The following is an 18,635-nucleotide window of genomic DNA, read 5'->3' as shown; positions in this document are numbered from 1 at the left end:
CTCAGCAATACATCAACACATAGAAGAGGGGAGAGAAAAAACCCAAACCAACAAACATACCCCAAATAAAAACAGCTATAGGGGGACCTCAGAATTTACAATAATTCTGAGACAACATCAAGAGAGTCATTGGCATAAGTGAACATAGAGATATAGGATAAAGGCATTAAGAACCTCTTCAATTAAATAAAAGCAGAAAATGTTCCTAACATTAGAAGTGAGATAAGACATCCACATACAGGATGTACGTACCCAACAAGAAATAGACAAGATCAAAAAAGAACCTCTCTAAGATACATTATAATCAAAATTTCCAACATAGAAAATAAGGAAAGAATATTAAAAGTTGCAAGAGAAAAATGTCAGGTCATGTTTAGAGATAAAGGAATAGGCTCACTCTAGTAGGGCCTCCTGGAATGAGATATTCCAAGATCTAAAAGAAAACAACTGCCAGTCAAGATTGCTATATCCCAAAAAGAAGCTATGTGTCAGAACTGATGTGAAAATAAAACATTTCCAGGATGAGGAAAAAGGAAAAGAAATTTGTGTGGGGTGGGGATACAGGTCTGGGGATTGAAACCAGGGCCTTGTACATGCAAGGCAAGCACTCTACCAACTGAGCTATAGATACCCAGCCCAAGGAAAACCTTTTTGTCCACTAAGCAAGCACTACAAAGAATGAAGATATACTGCACACAGAACAACCAAAAAACAACCCCAAACATCCAAATAGATGAAGCACACTAGAAAAGCAACTAATTAAATGAAAATTAAGATCAAATTAAATATAGCAAAAATAAACAAACAAATTAAAGGAAATAACAAACATCTATCCATAATAACATTGAATATAAATGGACTCAACTCCCCAATGAAAGACGGACAGAATGAATTTTTTAAAAAAAGATTCAACTATATTCTATTTGCAAAAAACTTCTCATAGGCAGACACCCATAGACTGAAAGTAAAATGAAGGAAAAAAAGTATTCCATCCAAATGGAGTCCAGAAATAAGCAGGAATGGTCATTCTCCTATATGATAAAGCATATTTTAAAACAAATAATCAGAAGAGACAAAGAAAACTACTACATACTGGTAAAAGGCACAATCCAACAAGAAGATAAAATGATAGTAAATATTTATGCCCCAAATGTCAATGCATCTAATTACATGAAAAATAAATACTTCTTTTAAAAATTTATTTGAGTTAGGTATATGTGACAGCAAAATGCATTTTTATTCATTGTACACAACTTCGGCACAACTTTTCATTTCTCTGGTGTACACGATATAGTGTCACACCCTATATGCAGTCTTACATGTACCTAGGTAATCATGTCCATCTCGTTCTACCATCTTTCCTGCACCCCTGCACCCTCCCTCCCTCCCCTTTGCCCTATCAAAGTTCCTCCATTTTTCCCATGCCTCCCCCTCCCTGTTTTGAATCAGCATCCACTTAGAGTATCCAAAAATTTCCAACAGAAAAGTTCTAGAATTAATAAATGAGTTCAGCAAAATAGCAGAATACAAAATCAATACCCATAACTCAAATGCATTTCTAAACATCACTGATGAATCTTCTGAAAGAGAAATTAGGAAAAAATTCATAATAGCTTCAAAAAAAATACTTGAGAATCAACAAAAGAGGTGAAAGGCCTCTACAATGAAAACTACAGAACACTAAAGAAAGAAACCGAAGAAGACCTTAGATGATGGAAAGATCTCCCATGCTCTTGGATAGGCAGAACTAATATTGTCAAAATGGCAATACTACCAAAAGTGTTATACAGAATTAATGCAATTCTTATTAAAATACCAATAACATGCTTCATAAAACTAGAAAAAGCAATCATGAAATTCATTTGGAATCTTTTTTTAAATCTAGGCAAAATTAATATTGTCAAAATGACCATACTACCCAAAGCACTATACAGATTCAATGTGATTCCAATTAAAATCCCAATGTTATTCCTCATAGAAAAAGAAAAAGCAATCATGAAATTCATTTGGAAAAATAAGAGACCCAGAATAGCCAAAGCAATCCTTAGCAAGAAGAATGAAGTAGGAGGCATCACAATACAAAACCTTAAACTACACTACAAAGCTATTCTAACAAAAATGGCATGATATTGGCACCAAAATAGACACGTAGACCAATGGTATAGAATAAAAGACACAGAGAAAAAGCCACATAAATACAGTTATCTCATACTAGGCAAAGGCGCCAAAAAACATATATTGGAGAAAAGATTGCATCTTCAACAAATGGTGCTGGGAGAACTGGAAATTCATATGCAGCAAAATGAAAATAAATGTCTATCTCTCACCATGCATAAAACTCAACTCAAAGTGGATCAAGGACCTAGGAAATAGTCCAGAGACCCTGTGCCTAATAGAGGAAAGAGTAGACCCAAATCTACTTCTTGATGTTAAATTCCAGCTATATCCCAATACAATAAAACTGGGTGATTTCAATACACCCCTATCACCAATAGACAGGATCATCCAAACATAAAATCAATAAATATATATTCTAACCTGCATGATACTATAAATCAAATGGGCCAAACTGATATCCATGAAATAATTTCGTTCAAAAACAGCTGAATTCACCTTCTTAGCAGCTCAAAAAAACTTTCTCAAAACAGATCATATTCTAGGTCAAAATGTAAGTATTAACAAGCACCAAAAAAATAAAAAAATAAAAAAACCAACCTGATATAGTCCTATACATACTATCAAATCATAATGAAATTAGAAATCAGAAGCAAATTAATTATAGAAAACACATAAGCACATGGAAATTTATATGAGGAATAGATCATAGAAGAAATAAGCAATTCGAGGGCCCGGAGCAGGGGCGGGCTTGAAGACGCGTCCTTTGCCTTTGGAGACTGTGACTGAGCTCCCTGGGTTCAGCTGCGGGGCAGATGATGCCTGTGTCCTTTCTGCCGTCTCAGTTGTTATGTTTATCGTCAGTTCAAAGCTGGTATATGGAGCAATTTCTCATCAGCTGGGTTGGCTGATTCCATTCTTCTGTTCCCGGCTTTTTGACTTAGTTCTCAGTTGTCTGGTTGCTATCAGTTCTTTCACTTATTTGCCAAGAATCAAAGAATATCTGGATCAATTACCTGATTTTCCCTACAAAGATGACCTCCTGGCATTGGACTCCAGCTGCCTGCTATTCATTGCTCTTGTGTTCTTTGTGGTATTTATCATTTTTAAAGCTTATCTAATTAACTGTGTTTGGAACTGCTACAAATATATCAACAACAGAAACGTGCCAGAGATTGCCGCATACCCTGCCTTTGAAGCACTTCCACAGTATGTTTTGCCAACCTACGAAATGAAATGGCAGTGAATATGCCTGAGAAGGAACCACCGTCTCCTTACTTACCTGCCTGAAGATGCTCTGCCTCTGTCAATAAACCCTATACCAGCTTCTTGTCTTGTTTATTTTACAGAATGCTGCATTACAGGGCTCTTTTGTTTGATATAAAATACTTTGTCTTTTGTCTAAGCATTTATTTTCAAACACTAAGGAGCTTTTTGGACATTCAGTAAATCTTTTTGTTTTCTGTTAAGTCTATTACAATTTAATTCTTTTCAAAGACAATCTAGCATAAAAAGAACAAAGTGCCGTTGTATGCCTTTAACGGGGGTGGGGAGGGAGTATTCTCTACATATTTTCTTTTTTAACTTTGCACTTTCCTTATAATATAATGGTTTGTATCTTGGTTATTTGCTGCCCTGGATAATTTCAGGAAGATTGAATTCAGTATTCAGGATGAATGAATTGGGTATAAGATATGAAGTTTTCAGCTACAAAAACAGGAAAAATATATAACATTTAGCCAAACCATGGAAGATGATGGTTGCATGTTTCTAATTTGTATGTTTCTATCTTTGTGATAAGATGCTTTAATAAATCTCTTAAATATTTTAAAAAATCAAGAAATTCTTAGAAACAAATGAGAACAGAGACATAACATATCAAAATATTTGGAACAGTAAGGAAAGCAGACTGCAGAGACATTTATTGCCTACATTTTTTTAAAAAAGTTTCCAAATAATATAAAGTTCCACCTCAAATTCTTAGGACAAAAAAAAAGAGCAAACTAATTCCAATATCAATAGAAAACCGAAAATAATGTCACAGTCGAAACCAATGAAACTGAGAATAAAAAAAATATACAAAGCATCAATAAAACAAAGAATTAGTTCTATAAAAAACAAAAAGCTAAAGATTTATAAACCCAGTTGAACTAACCAAAAGAAAGATTAAAAAGAACCAAATTAACAAAATTAGAGCTGAAAAAGGAGCTAGCACCACAGATAATTCTGAAATCCAGAGGATCATTACAAATGATTTTGAAAATTTATACTCCAATAACTGGAAAATATAGGAGACACTGGCAAATTTCTAGACTTATACAACCTGCAAAAACCAGGAATATAGAAAATCTAAACATACCAATATCAAGCGATAAAACTGAAACAGCTATTAAAAGCCTTCCAACAAAGAAAAGCTCAGACAGATCCTTAGCTGAGTTCTACACCACTGTTAAAGTAGAGCTAACACCAGTCTTCTTCAAATTATTCCATGAAATTGAAAGGGAGGGAACACTCCTCAATACATTCTGTGAAGCCAGTATAACCCTGATACCAAAACCAGACATAGACACATCAAGGAAAGAAAGCTAAAAATCAATATCCCTGATGAACACAAATACAAAATCCATAATAAAATATTAGAAAAATTTATTCAAAACACATCAAGAAGATAGCATACCATGATCAAATGGGTTTCACCCAGATATGCAAGGTTTGTGCAACATATGCAAATGAATAAATATAATTACCACATAAATAGAATTAAGCAGGAGAATCACATGATCATCTCAATAGATGCAGAAAAGGCCCTTGATAAAACCCAGCACACACTCATATTAAAAAAAAAAAACAACTGGAGAAATGAGAGAAGGAAGAACTTATCTCAACATTATAAGGGCTATATATGATAAAACCAAAGCCAACGTCATACTGAATGGAGAAAGCACATGGAAGCATTTCCTATAATCTTAGGAACAAGATACAGATATCCACTCTCATCCTTCCTATTTAATATAGTTCTTCTATATTCTATAGTTCTTTCAATCAGGCAAGAGAAGGAAACTAAGGGATACAAAGAGGAAAAGAAGAAGTCAAATTATCTGTTTGCTGATGACATGATCCTATATCTAGAAGAGCCAAAGAACTCCATCAGAAGACTTTTAAAGTTGATAAACAAATTCAGAATAGTAGCAGGATACAAAATCAATATTCAAAAATCAATAGCTTTTCTATACTCCAATAATCTCTGAGAAAGAAATTAAAAAACTATCTCATTTACAATAACCTCAAAAATAAATAAAACACTTGGAATTAATCTAAACAAGGAGATGAAAGACCTTTACAATGAAAACTACAGAACACTGGAGAAATAAATGAAAGACAGCCTTAGAAGATGGAAATAACTTCCTATGTTCGTAAACAGGCAGAATTAATATTGTCAAAATGGCTATACTACCAAAAGCATTATACAAATTCAATGCAGTCCACATGCAAATATGGTATTCTTCAACAATTAGAAAAAACAGTCCTAAAATTTATTTGAAAGAATAAAATACTTAGAATAGCCAAAGTGATACTGAGAAAGCAGAGCAATGATGAGGGTTCATAATTCCTGATCTCAAATTATACCTCAGAGATGGAACAACAAAACAGCATGGTTATTGGCACTGAAAAAGACATGAAAGAAGAGCAATGAAATAAAACATAAAATAGAGAGACAAACCCTTATAGAAACAGTCATCTGATACTTGACAAAGGTGCACAAAACATGTTGGAGAAAAGACAGCCTTTTAAACATATCCATATGTAAAAGGATAAAAATTGATTTTTCACCCTGTATAAAAGTAAACTTGAAGTGGATCAAAGTCTTAGGAATTAAATGAGAAATTTTGCAACTTCCAGAAGAAAACATAGTTTTAACATTCAAAAAATTGATGCAGGCACTATGTTCCTCAACAAAAACCATAAAGTTCAAGAAATAAAAATAAGAATCAATAAGTATAACAGCATCAAATTAAAAACCCTCTGCACAGCTAAGGAAATGATTAAGATCATGAAGAAGGCCTACAGAATAGGATAAAATCTTTACCGGCTACCCCTATTACATACATAAAGAACTTAAAAAGCTTAACACTAATGACAAACAGTAAATAAATGATTAAAAAAATACCTAAACATTTTCCAAAAAACAAAACACAGACAGCCAACAAATAAAAGGAAAAAATGAGCAATATATTTAGCAATTAAGGAAATGCAAATCAAAACTACAGGGCAATTTCATCTCACTCCAGTTAGAATGGCAATTATTAAGAATACAAATAAAGGCTGGTGAGGATGTGGTGGAAATGTACACTTACACATTTTTGATGGGACTGTAAATTAGTAAAATTACTCTGGAAATTCCTCAATAAACTAGGAATGGAACTACCATATGACTCAACTATCCCACTCCTTGGTATTTGTCTAAAAGAACTGAAATCAGCATACCACAGTGATGGAGGCATATCAATGTTTATTGCAGCACAAGTCATAATATAGCCAAGAATAGTGCTCATCAACAGAAGAATGGATAAAGAAAATATATATATATATATATATATATATATATATATACACACACACACACAATGAAATTAATTTATTCAGTCATAAAGAAGAATGAAATGATGTCATTTTCTGGTAGGTGGATGGAACTGAGAACATCACGCTAAGTGAAATAAGCTAGATTCAGAAAATCAAGGCTTCAAAGTTTATGTGGAAGCTAGAGCCAAATAAGGGGGAGTGTTAAAGGTGGACAGATATAAAGATAAAGGAAAATCAGTAGAGTAGAAGAAAGAGATTGAGGGGGAGGAAGAAGGGACAGGAAGGAGGAAGAAATGCAGAATGAACTTAAAAATTAAGCTATGTGTATGTATAAATATATCACAGTGAATACCACCTTTATATATACATGTATATATATATATATATATATATATATATATATATATATACAATTAAAAATAAGTAAATGAGGGGCTGGGGTTGTAGCTCAGCAGTAGAGCACTTGCCTCACATGTGTGAGGCACTGGATTTGATCCTTAGCACCACATGAAAATAAATAAACAAAATAAGGGTACTGTGTCCATCTACAACTAAAAAAATTTAAAAAATAAGTAAATGAGTGGAAGGAAGACCTACATAGTAAAAGAAGAACGGGAGAGGGAGGAGGGGAGAGGGAGGAGGGGAGAGGGAGGAGGGGAGAGGGAGGAGGGGAGAGGGAGGAGGGGAGAGGGAGGAGGGGAGAGGGAGGAGGGGAGAGGGAGGAGGGGAGAGAAAGGGTGACACTGGGGACTGAAATGGAGTAAATTCAATTCCTTGCATGTATGATTTTGTCAAAATGAGCCAAACTATTATAAATAACTACAATGCACTCATAAAAGCATAAAAAATAAACCTTATACCAGGTTGAATCAATTGAATTATTGAAGCTTTATCTGTTTGCCCACCTCACTGCCATGGATGAGTGGAGACTGAACAATCTTTTCATATGTGTAATGACTCATAAATCAGATGAAAGAAGATTCATCTCATGCCACCTTTTAATGTCTTACCACAATTTGTTGACTCCAATAAGATATTCAATAATATTGAACTTATGATATAATAAAAATATTTCATTAATAATTTTTATTGATAAAAAAACACCTATTGAAACAAAAAAAATCTAAACTTTAAAAGATAAAATCCAAAAAGCACAAAAAAGAACAGCAACAGAAGTGATTACAAATTAGTCGATGCTTATCACAAAGGTCTGATATGGAGAGATTTGGCAGGGAGATGACTGTGGAGGTAGAGTCATAAGTTCTCCCATTTCTTACAAGAGGATTCTCTTCCTCTCTTTGTTCCCTTTTCCTCTTCTGGGAAGGTAACAATGTTAGCCAAGCTATTTTGAAAACAGGATCCTGGTGGTAGCTGATGGCCAATCGTCTTAAATCTGCAATAGCATTTCCAGGGATATACCACATAATAGTCTTATTTTTATATAGAAAGAGTGAGTGGATGGAGTTTTTAAAAAGTGTCAGAATTTACTGATATTCTGTGTAGAGAAGTTAAAGCAATGACCCCCTGTCCAACCACAAATGCCTAGGTAATTACCTCTCCACTACTCAGTAGAAGAAAGGAAGTTTATTCTATAGAGCAGGAGTTCTGAAATGATGATCTGATTATACTTACTGTGCCCCTGGATCCTTTAAGGGAGGCTGTGAGGGAAAAAACTACTTTGATAATAATAATGTCACCTGCCTTTTGTGTGCTCAGTCTTTCATGAGCATAGTGGAATTTCAGGGGCTAAAAAACATGTGTTATAGGAAAGACAAAAATGCAAAGCTGATATGAAAATCCACTTTTCTTCTATTAAACTGGACATTAAGAAGAATGCCTCTCTCCTCAATATTTTGCTTTATAAATTTTTATAAATGTGTCAATCATGTAAAAACTAACTGAATTGTTGCTAAGTTACAATAAGTAAACAAATATTTTACATTATTTGTTTTATTTTCTAACATGGAAGCAGTTATAAGAGTCACATAAATAAAAGTTCTTTTGGCGCCCCAATAATATGCAAGATTACAAAGGGAACTTTAGATTAAAATGTCTTAGAAAAATTATACCAGAAATATGTCAGAGTTCCAATTTAGTGATGTCAAGCACAACAGGGCAGTGTAGTGCACTATACTAAAAACAAAATAAAATTCTACATACAATGAATAATGAGTTTGAACCTGTTTCCTAATTCAACTTCTCCCAGATTGGTAGTCTGGTTTATATCCACCATGCAGAAAATGAGAGCACTGTAAGCAGAAGAAATGACTAAAGTTAAACCAATACAACAAAATGCTTTGTCTCTGTACATTTATCTCTCAGCTCCTAAATGGAGACATTCTATCCATCTTTTTAGTCCTTTCACTAATTAACATAAATGGACAAAAAAGATATTTAAGGAAAATATTTAATATGAAAGAAGAAAAATAGCAGTGCAAAATGAATAATACAACTTCAAGAAAAAGATTTTTTTGCATTACTGAAATTTTTAAAAAGCTATAAAACATAATCAGAGGGATATAAAAGACTCTGTCAGATGAATATGTGGCATCCCTGAGTCCAAGGGATCAATTTCACATGCATTTTGATGGTTCTGAATCTACATATAAAGCGTGTCCTATGTGACTGAGAGAAAAGCCTCTCATATGTTTGCTTGTTCTTTTTTTTTTCTCCTGCTATACTGCACCTTTATCTTTATTAAAGTACTGTATTCTTTACATACTGATAGGGTCTTTTGAGGACTTTCAATTATCTGATACTGAGTAATTGCTACAATATATGAAATCAAACAGACAGGAATGATTTAACAGCTTCCTAGCCAGTTGAATAAAATGTAAGCATAACAATGCCCTACATTTATGTTCAGATGACCACAATCTCCTTGATATATATACAGCAATAGTGCTCTAGGTGTGGTCCCCAGATCAGCATCAGCAGCATCACCTATGAATTGAGAAAAATTTAAATTCTTAGGCCTTCTCCAGAGATACTAAATCAGAAGCTGACAGGGGAACCCAGAAATCTGTTTTAACAAGTCCTCCAGAGATCTGATCCACGCCAGTATGATAACCCGTTATAGAGAAGAAATCCACAGCCATGGGGAGAGAGGAGTGCAAGTACATTTATTACATGTGAACTGCCATTCTTTATGTCTCCCAGGAGGATCCAGAGAACACCCCCTTCAACATAGATTTGAGAAATATATCAGTAAAAGCTCTGTGTTGTCTATTAGCTGCATGCCAGGAATAATAGTGAAAAATGATGCACTTTAAATGGAATCACTGTAATCATTAAGAATGATGGAATTCCAGAGTGGTAGAAACCAAGAAGAAGCATTTAACCACTACTGACAAGTCATATGTGACTACTATAATGGGAAATAAGATGAGAGCAACAATTAAAATGTTTTAACCCACATGGATCTGAAGCAAAGGTTAATCAATCACAATATTTCAGAACTGAAATAGAGAGCAGTCTACTAAAGTTTTACTTGATCAACATAAGCAAAAACTGTCTGATGAATAGCAATCTAACTTAATCACTACAAGAAAGTCATTGCCCTCATTCAGACCCCCAAACTAAAAGAGTCCACAAACTCAGAAGATCACACTAGATTCACTTTTGAAAAAAAAAATGCCCTGCTACACTTCCAAAAGTTTGTGCATAATGTATTACTCTTAGTTTCCTCCAAAATACTTAAAATGTCAGGATGTCTATGCATTAGGGAAAAAATACCAAGACCACTTGACTGTGGACCATGAAGTTAAAACATAAACTGAGCTAACCATTACAAAATGAGTATTTAACTCACAAATCATAGTTGTAAAAGTACAACAGTGTTCCATAAAGTAGAAATACTATTTGCAACAACAGGCAGGACCAAACATCGTGCAAGAGTGTACATTATATACACAAATGTCTCAGCTCCCACGGCATCCACTGCTATTCTCCCTTTCTTGATATATGGTCTCATGAGGATTTCCTGTGATCTCTATGGAATGGTTCTATTTTAGTCAGTTTTATATCACCATGACCAAGATACCCAACCAGAATAATTTAGGAGAGGAATAATTCATTTGGAGCTCAAGGTTTGAGAGGTCTCAATTCACAAATGGTCTCCATTGCTCTGGGCCCAAGGTAAGGCAGCACACCATGCGGGAAGAGCCCAGCAAAGGAAAGCTGCTCAGCTTATGGTGGGGTTAAGAAGTAGTGGGGTGAGCACAGGAAGAATAATCCTTCTAGGGCATGCCCCCCATGACCCACTTTCTCCAATCATACCCCATCTGCCTGCAGTTACCCCCCACAGTTGGTCCATTCAAACTAGGGTGGACTGATTATGTTACAGCTCTCATAATCTAGTCACTTCACTTCTCAATATTTCTGCATTAATGGGAGTTTTGGAGGACACTTCATATCCAAACAGTAACAGGTTCCCCGACCAGCATCATCAGATCATCACCTAGAGACTGATAAAAATAACCAGGGATTGAGAAATAGAATGTTCAGGTCTGGCTTAAAATGAATTAAAATGACCTAAAAAATGAATGTCTATAGTATTATAGCCTAAGTCAGGGATATTCTTTTGGTACTTAAGGAAAATTCTCAATCACCAAGAGAAAAATTTTATACTTTCTGCTTCTACAACTATGAATTTTGTTGGTTTAAAGTTCTTAGAATATTCCCATCAGAAAACCCAACAAAAGCACTAGGGAACTGAAAGCTCAGGTTAGTCCATGCCACTTTAGAATCTTAATGCCACTGAACTAATAGGTAAAGAAGAGAGGTTGAAGTGCTGGGAAATCATTTGGACACTAAACAAGGAGCCAGAGAAGAATAAGCCCAGAATTCATGCCTGTATTAACTCCAAATGCTTCCATGTCCAATGGAAAAGGTAATTAAAAAAAACTAGGAACTTCTAGTTTGGGCCATGAGAGTAGCTAGCACAGGACATCCTCCATTAAAAACAACTATACATGAAACCTAAAGAGAATCTATGAAATCATTCAAAAGTAACCCATGAAGATCTGTAATCCTTGAGAAAGGAAAGATACATAGAGAAAGTCTAGGAAAAGTATACTTGGACCACAGTACAGGGAGGAGGAGAGGCACAAAGTAACAGTTTTTCTAAATTAAGAATGAAGAGAGAAAAGTTCAAGACATTATGATGACAGGATATGAGTGAGGAGAGCCAAGAGTGAAGGCCAGAGGCTTTCATGGCAACTCCCCAAGGGTCTTTCCTTAGACAATTCTGGGTGTCAAATCTGTAAGGCAAAACTCTAGTTCATATGGCAGCATTAAGAGACTGTGAGTTTAAAAGATATTTGGGAGGTTATGGAGTGTCTGGAATATTTTGCAGTTTGAGTCCAGCCAAAGTAGAAGCACCCTGCAAAATACCTAAGCATTCAGTTGACAACCCACAAAGATATGCCCTAAAAGTGAGGGAGGTCTCATACAACCTCTGTTCTCAGCCGTGCTGCCCTATGTTTTCAGGATCCATGAATAGCCTTAAGGTGGCAGGGACAGATGTAAGCAATGACCTCGTTACTTCTCACCAAGTCATATCTAACAATCTCTATTGCAGATACTCCTGTCAGCAGTAGAAACCAATGATGAACCTCAATATGGTGCACATGTCAAAAGTAGACAAACACTTAGTGACAAATATTCTGCACTGAATTCATTCCATGCTGGAGTGATGACTACCTTAAGAGAGCTGGCATCTGCTTTGGATATGGGATAAATTTGTTTACTATAGAATAGCTGTCAGTCACACTACTTAAAATTGTCTTACAGGAGATCACATTTAGAATCACCTCAGATCAAGAAACATATTTCATGGTAAAGGATATAAAATAAGTATGCAGCTATGGGAACTGCTAATCTTACCATATATCACATTAATGTCAGTCTGTCTACCACAATGGCCAAATGACCAGTGTCATAATCAGGGTAGCATACAAATAAGGAACCACAGTCAGATTTAAGGCACTAATTTCCAAGATGCGATATATGCACTCAACAATAGCCATTGCATGATGTGTTAGACCCAACAGCTGGCATACTTAAGTCCTGAATTGAGTGGTGTCAAGTCAGATTGGCCTTTCCAATCACTTCAGTGACCTATTCTCAAATTTGTCTTTTCATCTCTACAAATCTTAGGGTATACAAAAGCAAAGGAACAGGTTCCTTGGGTGGGAAAGGTGTGATAATTGCACCAAAGACCCTAAGATTTCCCCAATCCTTAAAGCTATGATTGCTGCCTAATCCCTTTGGCATCTCATGCTGATGAATCAAGAGACAACTGGTCACACCCTGAAAGACAGTAACCCAAGTATTGTGAATACCAGCTAAAGCTGCTACTACATAATGAGGGTAAGAAGGACTATGACCAGGACTCAGGGGATTCTCTAGATGTCTTTAAGCATGTCAACATCTAGTGACAATAGGTTGCCTGTGGCAGGCAACTGCATCATTAAGGGGCCAACTGTCTCAGGAATCATGGTTTGGCTACCCAACAAGCAAGCAATCTAGACCAGCTGGGATGCTAGTCAAATGTTCAGAAAACCTAAAAAAGTAGAGAAGACAGAAGATGATATAAAATTATAACCTTTTAAACAGTTTCAACTATGAGGGATCCATTATGTTCCACTAACTCTTCTAATAATTTTATAGTGATTTCAATGAGTCATCAACTTGACTCAAAAACAGACTAGACAATGTGTTACAGGGTAGATGCAAGCTGCTCAAGGGATGGGCTGAAGCAAATGCCACTAGAGCCCTGAAAAAATCCTCTCAGTCTAAAACAAATCTTAGTCTTAATAGTGGTATCTGCAAGCTCAAATGTTAGCATTGTAATGTATCTGGCCTTCATTGTGAGCAGTGTTCTCTTTCCTGTGTGCCTTCCCTAAGACCACAAAACCTGCTCCAACCGCCTAACTTTCAGATGTACAATTCTGGAATGCATTCTTTCAACTTCTTAGGAATTGGGCTCCCATTGTATCTAACAATGACCTCAATAATACATTTTTTTGTTCATTTTTCTTCCTTTCCTATCTCATTCTCCCCCATTCCAGTCTTCCTACTCCCAAATAAAGTAATTGTATCAAAGGATCTTGCCTCAAACTTTGTATACTGAAAAATCCATACTAAGAGAAAGGGTACAAGATTTGTAGTTGATAACCCAGCACATACCCAAAAGAAATATGTATTGTCCTTCAGTGTCTAAGGAAAATTGATCCCAGGATCTCCCTACAGATACCAAGCCCCAGAAATGCTCTAATCCATTATATAAAATGGAATAATGTTTGCATATAACATGCATACAATCATCTCTAGGTGACTTATAATAACTAAAACAATGTAACCCAATATAAATAGTTGGTATACTATGTTAGTTAGGGAATAATGCCAAGAAAAGAATCTATAAATATTCAGTGCAGTCTCAGGCCTAACTACATTTTTGATCTGCAGGTGGCTGATTCCACAAATGTGGAACCCACAGATACAGAGCAGCTGACTATACACAAGAGAATGTGCATAAGTCCTATACAAATATTAGGCCATTTTACATATGGGATTTGAGCATCTGCCAATTCTGGTACACGCAGGGGTTCCTGCACCCAATCCCCAGAGAACACTAAGAGATGACTGTAATTTCAGTTGTAGACAAGTATGCCTAGTCAGTGGATTTGAAATTGTTTGATGGCCATACACAAAGATGTTAATTATTGTCAGTAAATTTCTAGTTAATGGTCATAGTCAGGGTCCCATTTGATTTTTTTTAGTTAATATTGTAGACGTGGATGACTGAGTAAATACTTAAACAAATTTTAAGATGACGTGCACAGAACACTTGGGTTAACACAGGCCCACAAAACATATTAGGTGTACTACCTTACAATCTAGCAATCCTATTTCTAAGTATTTATCATCCAGGGAAAATGAAATAAGTACACTGAAGAGAGACATCTGTATTCCCATGTTCATGGCAGCATTACTCACAGTAGCCAAGATATGCAATTAACCTAAGTGTCCAACAATGGATGAACAGACAAAGAAAATGCAGTACTTATACACAATGGAATATTACTTACCCATCCTTTAAAAAGAAGCAAATCCTGATATTTGTAATGATATGGATTAACATGGATAATGTTATGCTAAGTGAAGTACGCCAGACACAGAAAGACAAATCTCACATGTGGACTCCAAAATGGTCACTCTCAAGAGGTTCTAGAAGTATCAGGTACTGCCCTTTACCATAAATTTCCATATCCTGCACTATTATAGAAGGTTGAGGTTCCAGAAAACTAAAAGACACATATTTACAAGTAATGATATTTCAAATAAAAGCAGTGTGTTGGTGAGAGTGCCAACTTTGCTTGGATAGACTATAGTTTCTACCATTTCCTTACTTATGTTTGCTTAAGGTCTCTAAAACTCTGTACCTTATCTTCTTCAAAAGTCAAACTCACAAGTCACATTATTGTCAATTCTTTTCAATTAATTCCTTAATCTCAGAATGTTATCTCTGTCCATTCCTACATGCCCATTCTATGCACTTTTATTACAGACCACTCTGTTATTGTTGTTTATTAGTTTCTACCACTACAATGGAAATATCTTAAGAATTAATTATACTTCAATTTATTCATTTTTATATATCTTATATCTAATACTGTGACTTATAAAACATATGATGACCAATTATATCACAGGAGAGAGAGGGACAGGATTATAAAGGAGGATAATGATAATATATTCAGAGTATCTTAATACTTAATATTTTTACTGTGAAAACTTTTTCACTCAAAAGATGGGATATTTGAAACAAAAGGAATTTCCTTTGAGTATACAGGAATAAAAGTAACAATACCTCAAAACAAATTTTTAAGTTTATATTATAGTTCAATTCTCTTTTCAAAAATCAGGAAAAAAATATACTGGCATTATGAAGATAAATAGATGAAAAAGTAAAAAAAATCAGAAAATTAAACACTGAAATTTAATTCACTCAGCATCTTCTCCAGAAGAATTCAGAATAAAAGTGATTATGCTAGAAAAATGGCTAAATAATTTGTATTTAACAATTATGGATTGATATGTCTTATTATAATTAAATCAGAACCCAATGGATTATGTGCAGAAATTCTCTTTTAAAACAATAATCTGAACTATTTTCTAATGAATCATACTTTTTTGCACATTAATAGCTGTAATACAGTTTCTATCATTTTCTTCTTTGCATAAGTTCTCTAAAAAACTGTACGTGCCATGTGTGAATTTAAAAAAAATAATAATCTTAAGTGTTTTTCTAATAAATCATACTTTTCCCATTTGATAAACTGTTTTTACATGAGTTTAAAAATTTATTTATGTACAGCAAAATTAGAAATGAAAATACAAAGGGTATAATTTAATAATTAAAAATTTTTGAAATATTTTGCCTATAACATTCTGCTTCCCAAATTCTTAAGCAAAAATCAGTTGTCAACACTTACAAATAACTGATCCTACTACCATTAAATTCATGTGAGTGCTTTAGGATGAGAAAAATGCATTATTCTAATATTAACTACCCAAAGAAAACATAAATCTTAAAATTAATATCCTTTTTGTTTTCATTTGACAATACTTTGAATTAATCCATATATTATGACATATCTTCCATGTAGTAATATTAAAGCACAATGAAATAATTAATGTGAAAAAATCAATGTACCTTCAAAATAAACATAAAACAAAAGAAAAGCTACAATTAAACACTATCTTAAAATTTTAGAAGTCAACATAATTTTATCAGATGTTCAGCTACTTTATTTTCATATTTGTATCCAAATAGGAAAACAAATAGGAATAAACTAAAATGCAGACTTGTGAAACATCATTTTCTACAGTATTTAATAATTTAAATATTGCAACTACATTTCCTAGTATGTCTTTGTTGTCATTTCCAAACATAAAAGACATAAAACATTAAGACACATAAGTAAAGTTAAAAAGAACTCTGGAAAGGCTAGTAAGGTCCTTACTGGTTAAATGGCCCCTCTCTGAAAGAGTTATCACATAATCTTACTCTGGCATTCAAATTCATTTCCATTAACCCATATAATTAACTGGGTTGTATTCTATGGTAACAAAACAAAACAAAAAAAGCACCCTAGTGATAGATAAAGAGAACCATTTTTTCCAGCAGAAACATTCTTCATAATTACAGGAAAAAAAATTCTTCAAAATCTGGCAGGGTATTTTTTTGGGAGAAAATAACTCAAAATTTTTCAAAGAGTTTAGATTACAAAGAGTAATATGTAAAATTCTCTGTTCCAAAATAGCTACAAATTAGACATTAGCTTGTTATGTAAAAGAAATATACAACATTTCCCAGTCTTGAATTAAACTTTAAAATTCAAAATACCAAATTTAAACTCACAGATCTTCATAAATAACAGTATTTCTCAAAATTATTTTCCAATCTCAAAAAAATGAAGACCTCAACATGTTCAATATATATGTACAGATAATGATACACTGTTTTCCCTTACTTGCATAGGAATTTTCCAAGCTTTCCCAAATAGTCTTTAACTTCTGAAATACTCAGTTCTTTAGAACTACATAACTTATGCTGACTCTTAAGTATAATTGAATAATTATATGGTTCTAAGAAATCAAGCCAATACTCTAAACTTGCTCAATCAAAATTTATCTACAAGGAAGAGTGAAACAGGTGGCATCACTATACCAGATCTTAAACTATACTACAGAGCAACAGTAACAAAAACAGCATGGTACTGGAACCAAATCAGGCTGGTAGACCAATGGTACAGAATAGAGGACACAGAGACCAACCCACAAAATTACCACTACCTTATATTAGACAAAGGTGCTAAAAGCATGCAATGGAGAAAGAATAGCATCTTCAACAAATGGTGCTGGGAGAACTGGAAATCCATATGCAACAAAATGAAATTGAATCCCTATCTCTCACCATGCACAAAAGTTAACTCAAAATGGATCAAGGATCTAGGAATCAAACCAGAGACTCTGTGTCTAATAGAAGAAAAAGTTGGCCCTAATTTCCATCATGTGGGGTTAGGCCCCAAGTTCCTTAATAAGACACCTATAGCACAAGAATTAAAACCACGAATCAACAAATGGGACGAATTCAAACTAAAACGTTTTTTCTCAGCAAGAGAAACAATACGTGAGGTGATTAGGGAGCCTACATCCTGGGAACAAATTTTTACCCCTCACACATCAAATAGAGCTCTAATCTCTAGGGTATACAAAGAACTCAAAAAGTTAAACAACAAAAAAACAAATAACCCAATCAACAAATGGGCCAAGGACCTGAACAGACACTTATCAGAAGAGGATATGCAATCAATCAACAAATACACGAAAAAATGCTCACCATCTCTAGCAATCAGAGAAATGCAAATTAAAACTACTCTAAGATACCATCTCACTCCAGTAAGAATGGCAGCCATTATGAAGTCAAACAACAACAAGTGCTGGCGAGGATGCGGGGAGAAAGGTACACTCATACATTGCTGGTGGGTCTGCAAATTGGTGCAGCCAATTTGGAAAGCAGTATGGAGATTCCTTGGAAAGCTGGAAGTGGAACCACCATTGACCCAGCTATTACTCTTCTTGGACTATACCCAAATGACCTAAAACGGCATACTACAGGGACACAGCCACATGAGTATTTATAGCAGCACAATTCACAATAGCTAGACTGTGGAGCCAACCTAGATGGCCTTCAATGGATGAATGGATTAAAAAAAATGTAGCATTTATACACAATGGAATATTACTCAGCACTAAAAATAACAAGATCATGGCATTTGCAGGGAAATAGATGGCATTAGAGCAGATTATGCTAAGTGAAGTTAGCCAATCCCTAAAAAAACAAATGCCAAATGTCTTCTCTGATATAA

General features: G+C 34.5%; 1 pseudogene; it reads left to right on the top strand.

Moving 5' to 3' along the window:
* Positions 1 to 3,478, top strand: part of LOC124090832 (lysosomal-associated transmembrane protein 4A-like) — a 59,773-nt pseudogene extending 56,295 nt beyond the window's left edge.
* Positions 3,479 to 18,635: the final 15,157 nt, after the last annotated feature.

Source organism: Marmota monax, unplaced genomic scaffold, assembly GCF_021218885.2.
Source record: "Marmota monax isolate L192 unplaced genomic scaffold, Marmota_monax_Labrador192_F-V1.1 WCK01_AAM20220418_F8-fsc00010, whole genome shotgun sequence".
In the NCBI taxonomy this organism is placed as follows: domain Eukaryota; kingdom Metazoa; phylum Chordata; class Mammalia; order Rodentia; family Sciuridae; genus Marmota; species Marmota monax.
Note: the sequence above shows the minus strand (reverse complement) of the source record. Positions and strands in the feature narration are given on the sequence as shown.